Here is a 9,762-nt window from a genome sequence, read left to right on the forward strand (position 1 = left end):
TAACCCGAAGGTAAGCCTTCTCATCAACTTCAAAGGTCACAGCCTTATGATGACGATCATATTGGCTCTTTTGACGAGACTGGGCTGTTTTCAACTTTTCACGAATAATGCGAACCTGCTCTTCTGCATCCTGAATCATATCCGGGCCAAAGAGTTGCCTCTCTCCGGTTTCTCACCAATTAAGAGGTGTTCGACAACTTCGTCCATAGAGAACTTCAAAAGGGGCTTTGCCCAAGCTTGATTGATAACTATTGTTATAAGCAAATTCGGTGAATGGAAGGCACTTCTCCCAATTCATACCGAACGATATAACACAAGCTCGGAGCATATCTTCTAGGATTCGATTCACTCTTTCTACTTGACCACTTGATTGAGGATGGAAAGCAGTGCTAAAAGATAAGTGAGTCCCCATAGCATTCTGAAAGCTTTCCTAGAAGAGAGAAGTAAAGATACTCCCACGGTCTGAGTTAATCTCCAGGGGAACACCATGAAGAGATACTATTCGAGAGATATATAACTATGCTAGATGGCTAGCTGTTATATTCTCATGAACTGGAAGAAAATGAGCTACTTTTGGGAGACGGTCAATGACCACAAAGATAACATTATTTCCTTTCTTGGTCTTGGGAAATCCGGTAATGAAATCCATACTGATTTTATCCCATTTCCACTCAGGAATAGCTAAAGGTTGAAGGGTACCAGCAGGCCTTTGATGTTCTGCCTTAACTCGACGACAAACAACGCAGTTAGCAACAAACTCAGCAATTTCTCTCTTCATCCTAGTCCACCAGAACCTCTGGCGTAGGTCCTGATACATCTTAGTACTACCGGGATGAATGGTGAGAGGAGAGTCATGAGCCTCCTTAAGGATTAACTGCCTTAGATGTGGATTCTTAGGGACCACTAGACGATTCTGGAAGAACACAACACCTTGATCATTCATGGAGAATTCATTAGCGTTTCCGCTAATAATATTCTCCTTGATCCGTGATATACCCTTATCACGCTTCTGGCCAGCTATAATTTGATCCTTAAGGGTAGGCTTTGCCACCAGGGTAGAAAGGAATCCTTGAGGAACAATATGGAGATTTAACTTCCGAAATTCCTCATAGAGATGTGGTTGACCTCGTTGTAGCATCAAGTTGTTACAATAAGATTTATGACTTAGTGCATCAGCCATAGCATTGGCCTTCCCCGGGGTGTAAGTTATCCCTAAGTCGTAATCCGAGATCAACTCAACCCATCGTCTTTGCCTGAGATTCAAATCTGGGTGGGTGAAGATATATTTCAGACTTTGGTGATCAGTGAATATTTCGCAACGATTACCAAGAAGGTAATGTCGCGAGGTTTTAAGTGCATTGACTACAGTTGCAAGCTCAAGATCATGTGTGGGATAATTATCCTCATGTGGACGCAACTGTCGAGATGCGTATGCAATCACATGACGATCTTGCATGAGAATGCAACCTAATCCTTGTCGCGAGGCGTCGCAATAGATAACAAAGTCCTTAGAAAAATCTAGTGGTAGCAACACAGGTGCGGAAGTCAGGCGTCTTTTCAGTTCCTGAAAACTATGCTCACACTATGGTGTCCACTCGAACTTTTTATCCTTCTTGAGGAGTTCAGTTAGAGGCTTTGCAACCTTGGAGAAATTCTCGACAAAGCGGCGACAATAGCTCGCTAGACCAAGAAAACTCCTAACTTGCTTAACCGATTCAGGTTGAGTCCAATCAAGGACAGCTTGAACTCTCTCGGGATTGATAGCAATACCCTTACCATAGATTACGTGACCTAGATAGGTCACTTCTGGTAACCAAAATTCACATTTTGAAAACTTGGCATAAAGGCGATGCTCTCGAAGTTTCATCAATACCAGCCTTAGATGCTCGGCATGTTCTTGTTCGTTATTCGAGTAGATGAGAATATCATCGAGGTATACCACGATGAATTTATCCAAATACTCCATGAAGATTGAATTCATCAAACGAGAGAAGGTGGCTGGGGCATTGGTTAAACGGAAGGACATGACAGTGTAGTCGTATTGGCCATAACGAGTAACAAAAGCCGTTTTTGGAATGTCCCCGTTCTTAATCTTGATTTGATGGTATCCCAACCTCAAATCGAGAAGACTGAGGATCCAGCGAGCTGATCATACATGTCCTTGATCCTGGGGAGCGGATACTTGTTCTTTATGGTGACCAGATTCAGTGGTCGATAATCTACAACCATCCGATCCGTTCCATCCTTCTTCTTGAAGAAGAGGACGGGGCAAGCCCAAGGAGAAGAGCTAGGACGAATGAAACCTTTATTCAAGGCCTCATCTAGTTCCTTCTTAAGTTCGGCTAGCTGCAGGGGTGCCATCTTATATGGTCTTCTGACTATTGGAACAGTTCCCGGAACAAGATCTATTACGAACTCTACATCTCTGTCAGGTGGAATTCCTGGCAGTTCCTCTGGAAAAACATCTGGGAAGTCATGGACTACCGGAATGTCTTCAAGTTCCGGAAGGGGGCTGGCATTGAGGGAATAAAGTTGGCATTTGGCAACTCGAGTAGAGACATTGACTATCTCACCCGAGGGATGGGTAAGCTGAACATTTCTAGAATGAGTATCAATCTTGGCATAGTGAGATGACATCCAGTCCATACACGTGGACTTTGGAAGCATCAGTAAGTCCATTATAGAAGATATCAAGTATTTCATTCTTCTCAAGAGGGTGATCAGGCAAAGCATTTAGTAGCTGTACGAGCCTCCCCTAAGCTTGTGGGAGACTCTCTTCCTCAACTTGCACAAAGTTGTATATTTCCTACAAGGCAGCTTGCTTCTTATGGGCAGGGAAATATTTCTCAGAAAAGTAGTAGATCATATCCTCGGGACTACGCACACAACCAGGAGCAAGAGAAGTGAACCAGGTCTTAGCATCATCCTTTAGCGAGAAAGGAAACAGCTTGAGGATATAGTAGTGGCGGATCTTTTCCTCACTAGTGAATAGGGTGGCTATATCTTGCAGTTTGGTAAGATGGGCTACAACCGTTTCAGACTCATAACCGTGAAAAGGATCAGATTCGACCAAAGTGATTAACTCAGGGTCGACAGAGAATTCATAATCCTTATCAGTCCCAAAGATAGGCGAAGTAGCAAACTTCGGGTCGTATTTCATCCTAGCATTCAGAGATTTTTCTTTCCACTTGAGTAGTAATTTCTGAACATCATATCTATCCTTACACACAAGAAAATGCTCACCTATCTCTCCCTCCATAACATAACACTCAGGCATATCAGGCAATTCATATCTAGGAGAGCTAGTTCTAGCAGGAAAAATAGCAGGTTCTACTTCAATAGTATCAGCGGTGTCAGAAGTATCATCACATCTAGCAGCAACTCTAGCAATTTGTGCATTAAGGAATGCACCTAGTGGCAAAGCAGTATCAAGCATAGCATCATCACAAGCATCATGGACAACAGAAGTAGCATCATCAAGCACAGGCGACATATCAAGATTTCTAGCAGGAGATGGTGTCGCAAACTTACTCATAACTGCAGGTGAATCAAGTGCAGAGCTAGATGGCAGTTCCTTACATGTCCTCATAGTTGAGGGCAAGAATTTAGTTCTTGGATCTTTCGGATTCCTCAAAGTGACCAGCAGACGTAAATCCCAAGTGACTCAGAGAATATAGTTGTGCCTCCCCAGCAATCAGTGCTGGAATCCAGTTCTTTGCCGTCAGCCAGTTCTTAGCCGTCTGCTGGCTGACGGCAAAGAACCTCTTTGCCATCAGTTAACACAAGGCAGACGGCAAAGGACTGACACATGGCAAAAATACTATTTGCCATGTGTCGGCCCTTTGCCGTCTGCCAGCGGACGACAAAGAGACCCAGGGCAGACGACAAAGAGGACGGGTAGGTCCCATGCCTGCCGTGTCCGAAATCCGGGGGCCTTTGCCGTCCGCCATGGGGCCCTTTGCCGTCGGGGGCGGACGGCAAAGGGGCCGCCCTATAACGGCCGTTAACCCCGTCCTCGCTCACTGTCTCTCTCCCCCCGGCCACTGTCTCCCTCACTGTCTCTCTCCACGGCGCCCCCTCCCTGCGAGAGCCCCTCCCTTTGGCGAGCCCCCCGACCCCCACGGCGAGCCCCCACCCCCCCCCCCCCCCGCGGCGAGCCCCTCCCCGCGAGAGCCCCTCCCCGTGGCAACCCACCCCCGTGGCGACCCACCCCCGCGGCGAGCCCCCTTCCCCCCTGCCATCCCCCCTGCCGTCGTCCACCGCGGTGAGTTCTTCTTCTTTTTCTTTTAAAAAAATTAATTAATTTAGTTAGTTTATTGGGTTAGTTTTTATTATATATAGGGTAATTTAGTTAGTTTATTTGGTTAGATTATTAGGCTACTTAGGTTAGTTAGTTAGGTTAGAAGAAAAAAAGAGGAAAAGCAGAAGGAAAAAATGAAAAAGAAAAAAGGAAAAGAAGAAACTAATTAGAAGAAGAACGAAAATAAGAAGGAGAAGAAAAAGAAGAAGAAGAAGAAGAGGAGGAGGAGGAGGAGGAGAAAAAAGAAGAATAAGAAGAAGAAGAGGAGGAAGAGGAGGAGAAAGAAGAAGAAGAAGAAGAAGAAGAAGAAGAAGAAGAAGAAGAAGAAGAAAAAGAATAGGAGGAGAAAGAAGAAGAAGAAGAAGAAGAAGAAGAAGAAGAAAAGAAGAAGAAGAAGAAAAAGAGGAGAGAGGAGAAGAAGAAAGAGGAGGAAAAGGGAACCCCGGCACCACGAAACTGACCCTCGACCCCCGACCCCTGACGCCCGACACCACTGACTCTCGACCATCGACCCCCGACGCCGCTGACCCCCGACCCCCGACGCGACTGACCCCCGACGCCACTAACCCTCGACCCCCGACACAGACCCTCGGCCCAGGACTCCCGACCCCCGACGCCACTGACACCCGACGTCACTGACCCTCGACCCCCGACGCCACTCACCCCCCACAACCGACGCCACTAACCCCCCGACCCCCGATGCCATCGACACCCGACACCACCGACCCTCGACGGCACTGACTCCCGACGCCACTAAGCCCCGACCCCCGACACCTCTTCTGCCTTCCTTTGAACGAGAAGGTGCTTTTCGGCCTTCCAGAGGCCCACGAGGTCATAGTTTTGTAAATTATGAGTTAGGTCACATATTTTCCGATTATGTTAAATATAAAAACATCGAATTCGTGTTGATCGTGTGAATTTCAATGTGCAGTTGTTCGACCACCTCCACGTGCGTTGGACGAGCTCCGCCCTTGCGTTTGCTGGTGAGCACAAATGACTTCTCCTCCTACCCCCTTAATTTGCTCTGTCCCGGTCTTCCTGCCGATGAAACTTGCTAGCTATAGGTTTCTTCAATCATGAGTACGCGTGACCAGTTTGCGTCTCCCGTTCGAAAGGGCGACATCTATAAATATGCATTTCTTTGCATATTTATAACCGCCATCCTTTCGAATTGTCCAACATTATCCATGGACAACCGAGTATGTGTAGATTGGGTTTGTTTTCACGTATGATGTGCTCCGGATCCGATGCGGAATTTCGTCAGTGCCTCCCCTGTTGTTCTCCGGGTACACATCCTCTCTGCTTATTGCCGAGACGTGTATCAGGAGAACAGCAGGGAGGTGCTGCCGAAATTCTGCGTCGCATCTGGAGCACAGCATGGGAAAACAAACACATACTTGGGGTGGGATTAGGACCTATCTTTACCTATTAGCGTGTAGGTTGCATGGACGTAATAAAACTGACAAACTTGATTGGCGTATGAATATAGATGATGAATTATATATTTATTTCTTGTGCAAGACTTTGATGATGCTCGGGATTCGGACGATGAGATGGAGGAATCTGCAAAGGCCTTCTATGAAATGTTGGAGTCTTCAAAACGTCCTCTCCACGAGCAGACTGAGCTTTGTCAGTTGGATGCCATCGCGCAAGTAATGGCTCTAAAATCTCAATTCAACCTAGGCAGAGAATGCTACGACGCGATGATGACGATATTTGGACGCTTTCTACCCAAAGGCCATGTACTGCCTGCAGACCTGTACCAGTCAGAGAAAATCCTCCGTGTACTTAAGATGCCCTATGAGAAGATACATGCCTGTGAGAATGGATGTGCCTTATTTAGGCTTGAGTATGCGGCCTTGAACTATATTGCCCCATTTGCAATTCTTCCAGGTATATTGTGGTAGACAACGGCATGGGTGAGAAGAATCAGACCAAAATACCCATTAGTGTTCTTCGGTATCTGCCAATCGTACCAAGACTTCAACATCTTTTCATGGTCGAAGAGACGGCCAGACAGATGACATGTCACAAATTGGGCAAAAGAACCGAACTAGATGCGGATGGGAACAAGATGCCGGTACACACTTCAGATGGTTTTGCGTGGAGGCACTTCGATGCATTACATAAGGATAAATCGGAAGATCCAAGGCAACCTAGAGTTGCCATCAACACGGATGGGTTCGATGTGTATGGTATGACGGCAGCACAATACAGTTGTTGGCCTGTACTTTTCATTCCACTAAATTTGCCACCGGAGAGATTATGAAAAGAAAGAACATTTTCCTGACGTTGATAATTCCAGGGCCCAACTATCCGGGGAAGAATATGAATGTGTACATGCAGCCGCTTAAGGATGGGTTGCAAGAAGCCTAGGATAATGGGATCAAGACCTACGACGCGGCTACCAAAAGAAATTTCAAAATGCATGTGTGGTACATGTACTCGACGCATGATTATCCGGCGTGTGCGCTATTTGCTGGCTGGTGTGTGCATGGAAGGTTCCCGTGCACCACATGCAAGGCAGCTCTTCAGTTCCGTTGGCTGCAGGCTGGTCACAAGTATTCTTGCTTCGACATGATAGACAATTCGTGGATCCTGACCATAAGTTCAGAAAACACAAGAAGAATTTCATCAAAGGTAGAGTTGTCAAAAACACTGCACCAGTTGCGTTGACAGGCCAACAGACCCTTGATCAGTTAAATGCTCTCGAGCCTGATCCTTTGCGTCGAGGATACTTCAAAGGGTATAATACGGAACACGCCTGGACTCACGAGTCATGCTTATGGGATCTGCCTTACTTCAAAGACCTCCTTTGCCCACACAACATTGACGTGATGCACATTGAAAAGAATATTGCGGAGGCCATTTTTGGTACATTGTTCGGCATAGAGGGGAAGTCAAAAGATAATCCTAAGGCTAGAATCGACCTGGAGGCTCTATGTGATAGACCATTGCAAAACTTGCGACAACGGAAAGGAAAGCAAAGCATAGCGAAGCCAAAGCCATGGTTCAATCTTGAAAGGCCAGCTATGAGGGAAATGCTATTGTGGGTGAAAATGCGGTTGATGTTCCCCGATGGGTATGCTGCAAATCTAAAGAGGGGAGCGAGTCTTGAGAAATTGAAAATATTTGGGCTCAAGAGTCATGATTGGCACATATGGATTGAGCGGGTAATGCCGGTGATGTTGCGTGGCTTTATCCCTCAGGATGAATTGCTAGTACTGGTAGAGCTGAGCTATTTCTTCCGTTCTCTTTGTGCGAAAGAACTATCGGCTCGCGTGCTAGATGAAATGGAAGAGTTGGCGCCGGAGTTGATCTACAAATTAGAAAAGATCTTTCCACCGGGCTTCTTTAATCCAATGCAACATTTGATTTTGCATCTCCCGACCGAGGCAAGAATGGGGGGCCCGTTCAAAATCGATGGTGCTACTTAACTCAGAGGATGCACAAGACGCTTCGAGCTAAGTGTAAAAATAAACGTAGAATTGAAGCATCGATGGCCGAGGCATTCATTACTGAGGAGGCGACAAACTTCGTGACAACACACTACGAAGCCAAAAATCATCATTTGCATAACCCGAAGCCTCGGTACAATGATGGCGATCCAAAAAAAGTTTGATCCAACCTCAGCCTATTCAAAGGTAAGCTCGCACCATCCGGTGCTTCGAAAGGGAAATCGTTGGATGTCGAAGAATGGCGGACCATTTATTTGTATATCTTCACCAACCTAATAGAAGTGCGGCCGTACATCGAGTAAGTTCTCGTTAATTTATTGTTCCACAACTTCTAATTGCTATGAACTACTCTTATTCCCGGATATTTGATATAGTCGATACATCGCCGAATTCTCGGATGGAGCGGTCATCGAAAAGGATTCCGTCGAAGAGTATGAGCTTCTCACAAAGCATGGAGGCTACTATCCCGGTTTCATCTCTTGGTTCAAACAAAGGGTAATTAATTACCATTAAGGGACCATTTGATTTCTTGGTCTAATTTGCGGCTAATGCATCCATTCTTTCGTATTAAACTTGTAGGCTGATGCAGAGTCTATGGACGCCGAGTTGAGACAAGTCGTTAATGGTTTTGACTATAAGGTCCGTTCATTTGACAAATACAACATCAACGGGTATCACTTTCGTACCTTTGGCAAAGAGCTATCTATGCCCGACCTAAAGACTAAAAATTGTTCTGTCTCTGCTATCGGTGAAGGAGACACCGAGTATTATGGAAGAGTTGAAGCAATTTATGAACTTCTATTCTATGGTGAAAACCCACCGACCGTCGTAGTCTTCAAATGTTATTGGTTTGAGCCGAGGGAGACTAGAGGGACTCATGAACATATAGGACTAGTCGAAATCAACCAAAACACCCACTTAGATGTTCCCGATGTCTATATTACGGCTCAACATGCGACACAAGTTTTCTATCTACCGTGGTCCTGCCAAACTGATCCAAATCTTAAAGGTTGGGATGTCGTTTATGAAGTGCCACCACATTTTAGACCACCTACCTTCAATGAAGAGGATTACGAACCTCACATTAACCCAGACACATATGAAGGAGAATTCTTCCAAGAAACACGTATGTCCAAGAAACGTTTCAAGAACCGCTCTACTTCACCCCAGAACATTGAAGTAGACAGCGACACTGAATCCGTCTTAACCCGTGAGCCCGAACAGGAAGAGCTGGAAGAAGAAGAGGTTACTGCTGTGGATGACCTGCCACTTCTTGACCGATTACATAATGGTGGCCTTCCACATGTTCTTCGTGATAGTGATGATGATGATGCATTTATTGATGATAGTGATGATCATGATGCATTTATTGACCCTGAAGCATATATAGACGAGCACGATTGTTATTAGTTCATGTCAGGCATTCAACTATTATACTGTATATAAATTTTGAGTTCATGTTAGGTATTCAATTTTTGTTAGTCATGTTGGTATTTATGACGATGATACACTTAAATTATATACATTTTATTACTCATGATGGTATTTATTTTGTACTAATTTCATTTACTCTTTGTCATGACAGGTGTTGAAAGATGGTGGGAAAGGGTCGAAAGCACTCCGCGACTCCTTCTTTGTTGGCGGGTGATGGGATGGGTACTTCCATTCCTGCCTCGCCTCTTCGGAGAGCGTTGCTCTCTACTCTGCAAGGAGTGCCCCCCGTGAGAGGAGGTCGACCCTCCGCGAAGCCGAGAGGTACTAAAGGTACACGTTGTATTCATGTTGGTATTTATGTTGTACTCATTTTGTATGCATATTGGTATTTATATACATTTTATTACTCATGTTGGTATTTATGTTGTACTAAAGGTACACGTGGCCGCGGGAGAGGTAGGGCGGTGGCTGCCACGCCTTCTGAGGTGGCGGCTACACGGTCTCCGCCACCACCCCAAGCTGATTCACGTGAGCACAGGACTTCTAGGGTGGATTCGTCTGAGGTGGAGG

Source organism: Hordeum vulgare, chromosome 2H (genome assembly GCF_904849725.1).
Source record: "Hordeum vulgare subsp. vulgare chromosome 2H, MorexV3_pseudomolecules_assembly, whole genome shotgun sequence".
Lineage (NCBI taxonomy): Eukaryota > Viridiplantae > Streptophyta > Magnoliopsida > Poales > Poaceae > Hordeum > Hordeum vulgare.